Source organism: Agrilus planipennis, unplaced genomic scaffold (assembly GCF_000699045.2).
Source record: "Agrilus planipennis isolate EAB-ADULT unplaced genomic scaffold, Apla_2.0 scaffold6, whole genome shotgun sequence".
Lineage (NCBI taxonomy): Eukaryota > Metazoa > Arthropoda > Insecta > Coleoptera > Buprestidae > Agrilus > Agrilus planipennis.
In genome coordinates this window covers 2,988,653-2,994,168 of record NW_020439302.1, presented here as the reverse complement: position 1 = coordinate 2,994,168, position 5,516 = coordinate 2,988,653, and positions in this window count along the sequence as shown.

Genomic DNA, 5,516 nt, shown 5'->3' with positions numbered 1-5,516 from the left:
TATAATGTTCATTAGTAAGTTTATGTTTTTGATATATTACCAGTTAAGATTCTAACAAATAGTTTCAAAAATTTTTATACATAAGCATTAATTCATTCTACAAGCAAAATAAAAATTCGAAAATAAAATTTGAAAACCTATTATAAGAGTAAATGGTTATTAATTTGAATAAATATGTATATAGTTTATGCAGTTTCTTAAAAACTTCATTATGCGCCGTGATATTTCAAAAACGACTAAAAAATAAAGTACTTAAGAATTATAAGGTCCTTATAAGGAATGTGGACTTCTTTTTTATGATATTAAGTGTATATGTAATTTAAACAATATTATATTTCGCCGGTGCCACGTTTCCCGCACTTTTATTGATTTTTTTGGACATGCAACTAAATCAGCTGATCTTCTCTTTAACCTAAGAGGCGTTACATGTAAAAAAAATAAAGGCGCGTGCGACTGTGCATCAGCCATTTAAATTTAAACCGTTAATTTTTTCCACTCCAGTTGCAATGAACTGCGTTGGGAGTTAGGAGGTGCTCCTCTTCAAGCGATATTTCACAGAAAAAAATAAGGTATGTGCACTGTGAACTCTGTTAGCTGTTTTCCTAATTTACGAATTATTACACCTCAAATTTTTAAACCAGATAAACGCCAGCCTACAGGATTTATTTATTACCAGTTTTAGTAAAAATTAGGAATAGATACACAATTATGGTTGTAGTAGGTTAAACACTTTTATGGCAATTCTTTTAGGTCTCTAAAAATAAAACGAAGAGAGCTTTCTGACGTCATTCGTGAGCTTTTATGTTTACATAGATTCTATTCATGGTTTTAAGCACGTTTTTAAATCAAACGCATATAAACTACTTTACCTTAAACTTAAAACTTTGTTATTAATTTTTCCCTCCAGTTTGCAAATGAATTTACTTCACTTAAAATGATCCTACCACATATCTTTTATTAATGATAATAAAAACTATTATCTACGTCACAAAATGCAACAGATTAATTATAATTAATTTTTAAAATAAAAATGCCATTCATTAGTAAACCTAAACAACTGCTATAGAAAAAAAAATATTTAAAAAAAAAATGCACACAACGCGGAAGTAGAAAACAATTTATAGTTAACACTCTGTACAAGTAGACTGTCGCATTTATTTAAAAAATATAAAGGCGTTGGTTGTATTTACTATGTTAAAAAATCATGAGACTTTGAAATAGACAATAAAGCAATATTTTTGTCTCCTGGCAAGGTTACATTACGTAAATTTCAATCAGGAGATCTGTAACTATCATGGTATATAGATTACATACGCGAAAAGATTAATTCAGTTTACTTAAAACGTCAAGAGCTTTTTGTATATGTACTTATGTAGACAGTAAAAATAATTTCATAATCCCTTATCAGTTGAATAAAACTTTTATTACCTTATAATGTGATCAACGATATCATAAATGAAGTGGTTATCTGTAAGATAATCTGATTAAGTGTAAAGGTTCATCTCGTTTGGGCTAATTTTTGAACTATAAAAAAATAAGATATTGTTAAATTATAATTATTGACCTATGAATATGTTTCTTTTATTGACTTCTAATAGAATTAATAAGCTGTGATTGCATATTTAATATTCAAGGATAACAACATGCGAAAAAATGTAGCATATGAAATTATAAAAAAAAAAATGTAGTAGATCGGTGTTACCTATGCATTTAATTACAAACACGATTTATATTTTGTCTAGTGCTAAACGCTCTTATATGTACATACAGTGTAACATTTTCAGAGTACATATATTTTTTATATCACAGTTTTTTTTTAGAATTTCTATATGCATTGCATCAAGAATTTGGATTTGAACCAATAAGTATTTTTGAGTCTGTGTAATATATATTTTGTGAAACTGAGGCTGGCATCGTTGGTGTCGAAACGCATCTTAGTTTTTTTAAACTTTTTTATATATGTTGTAAAATTTTGGTCTTCAGTTTTTTATTCATTTAAGTTTAATTTGTTTCATTATTTATTTTTAATTTCGGTTTTCATTCGGGGGAGGAACGTTATCGATTATGTAACGTAATCAAGTAATAATATTTTGCATTGAGGTCTTTTTCTTGCTATCTACATATGTAACTACTTCGCTTTTAAATTGTTATTAAGGCAATTGTGCAATTGATACAAATTATTATCTTCATCTTTTTAACGATAAAGTGTACGATTTCACATTTATTTTTAAATCTATAGTTATTCGGTTAATAAACTTCGTAATATTAACCGGTTCTATACATATACAGGGGGTCGATAAATTTTAAAAGAAAAACCGCTTTCGTCTACTGTTCAGATGGAATTACTTTATAAAAAATTACATAATATTATTTTAAACTAGTTGAGTAGTAAAACGATTAATTACAACTTCTTTCTTTTGGAAAAAACGGTCAGGTTTAAATATATGTATAGTTTGTTGCATATACACGTGTGTAACTGTTAACACAGGTGAACAGTTGGTTGCATACCACCGAAAAAGGGCCAACCGCTTAGATTTGCAAATGCTTAGGTATACTTAAATATTTTACTATATATATCAATAGTTAAGACCTGTTTTCTATGCGGTCCTTCTGCAAGACGTTCAAATTAGAATTGTGACTATCTATTCGTTTCGTATTTTGAAATTTAATCAGCTAGGTACGTAACTACTTGTACATGTTTGATACCTGGCTATTAGAAACGACACTAGGTATCTATATATATTATTTAATTGACCAGAAAGACCCTCGGCTAGTTTCCCGAGTCCAAGGTTTTCATGTATCTGTCCGAGAATGCTACATAACATTGCAGTCTCCTGGCTGGTACTTATAAAGTAAAACACTTTAATACAGTCGCATCGCAAGTACATAACACATCAAATACTATTTACATTATTGTTCGGTAGTATTAATACAACTTTCAAGATATGATAGCGGTATCTAAAGATCAGTAAAATTGTTACACGTATTGATGGTATAACATTTTTGGATTTGTGTCAGTTGTAAACAGTGATAGTTACGGGTTATTAGTGTGTTTTTTCAGTGAAGAATCTAGTAGGCGTCGATTTCAATTTTCTTCTTTTTTTTTATTTAATGATCCCTTAGCAACAATTAACAAGGTGCGTAAACAAGTTTTGTTTTTTATTAGTTATATCTTTTTTTAATTCAGTAGCAAATAAATCTGGAATATCTTGATATGTTTTTGTATTGTTTCAGTGCCTAGTTATGAAGTTAAAAAACTTTCCAAAATTCAGTACATTATTTATTGTTATTACAAGTTGTTCACTGATAATTTATTATCTGAGCGTAAAAATTAAGTACCTGAACAATTTTTACATGCAGTATTTTCATTTTTAAAGTAATAAAATTGTTTTGTGACGTAAAACACATACAATAAAGGAGGTACTAGAGTATTTACGAGATATTACTACGTTGCTTTAAAAATAAGTGACGTTTTTGAATGAAGATGAAGATAATATAGGATTAAAAAAGCTTAAAGTGTAAGCAATTTAAAGGCGAAATGATTACCTTGTTGCAATTCAAGGAATATTAGATAAAACGTGGAATTTGGGGTAATATTTTTAATCAATCAAATTACGTAATGAATCAGGGACGAAAATGCGTTGCTATGTTTCATATTAATTTCAGAGGAAAAACGATTGGTCTAGAATGTAGGTAATATACAAGTAAGGCAAAATGTTCACTGATCATTAAAATAACACTCAAAATCTTTTGAACAGAGCGTAACACCAATCAAAAGCTTTAAATTGCATTTATCCTACTTATATTACTGTAATATTTACATGAAAAGATGATTATAGAAATGATTAATAGAATATTCTTATATTAGGTTCTCAAGCTTGCCACTACTGTATATCGGGAGATATTTATTATAAAAAGTATCTATTATGTTATAGTTAGTAAGCAACTGATGCATTTTCAATTGTTTACTTGAAATAAAACCCTAATAATGTTTTACATCGAATGTTTCAATTAAAAATTGTAGGGTAATGGTCTTTTCGACTGAAAATAAAAAAACCTATTTTCACTTTCCCAACAATCAAAGATTGCCTTCACGGTTAATTTGTATGATACACACAAATTATGGGAAAAACGCAGTAAAGAGGTACATTATTACTTTTCCGCTATAATTTGACCTTTATGGGGTAATTATTTGTATGCACTCTCGTATTCATCTAGATTATAAAACAATAATAATGCCGTGTTATTGATTATAAATGGCGTTTATAATGAGAAGGTCAACGACATAATGTGGCCTTAGGACCGAACACATTTACCACATTTTCCGTTTTTTTTTTGTTATTTGGTTTTTTGTTTTGTGACCTTTGGAATGTCCAAAAAAACAGATTTGGGTACACTGTACAATTTATAATTATTTTGGAATTCCAAAAGGCTGTTAATGTCTAATCCACTATTATTTGTATGTACTAGTAATAAATTGTTAATTGTTTTTTGTAATTGGAAAATGAAAATTAAACGAATTATAAATNTCCAAAAAAACAGATTTGGGTACACTGTACAATTTATAATTATTTTGGAATTCCAAAAGGCTGTTAATGTCTAATCCACTATTATTTGTATGTACTAGTAATAAATTGTTAATTGTTTTTTGTAATTGGAAAATGAAAATTAAACGAATTATAAATAATCAAAATTCACACTTATTGTTAATATGAAATATAATTTTAAGTACTCACTCTAAATTTTAACACACTAGATAAAAGTAGATACCTACATTGTACGTTAATTAAAAATAGGCAATTTATGTTAATCATGTTCGTACTTTGTATGTAAATGACCTATTTGTGCATTGTGTTTTGCGCTGGTCGTGAATACGTAAATATACTTAATCTTTGCACCGAAGAAATTATTTTTAAAAAGTTTGCTTCCAAAAATAAATATATATTTTCAAAATAATATGTAACTTGGCATAATTAATTACTAAATATGTAAATTTGGTACGTTTTTAAAGATCGAACTAAAAAAGAAAAGTTAGTGTTCATATAGATGCAAAACAATGCGAAAATGAATTGGAAGAAGTCATAGAAGCTTACAATAAATACAAATACTGTTTAAATACATATATGGATACGTAAAAGTTTAATGAATTCGATTCTCTCAAGGACTAACTTAAGAGTTTTAATTAATGGCAATAATAAGCACCCGGCTTCATATTACGATCTTGTAAATTATTTTGCTAGAATCACATTATGTATTTAAGTTGGAACTAATGTTCCGTTTCTATAAATTATCACTAAATTCGTCAAAAATTCTAGAAACTGCATTTAATTTGTTGTTATTATTGCACAGATTAATTTATCATTCAAATCCTGAACACTCGGTATAGCGTTACTAAAAAATGTTTTTAACTTTTGCACATGTTTGCTTTAACGTAAAATGTTTACGATTAGATCAAAGTTCGCTTTGGATGTTAATTGGAAGCTAAACTATTTTTAAAAATGCGCGTACGTAACCAG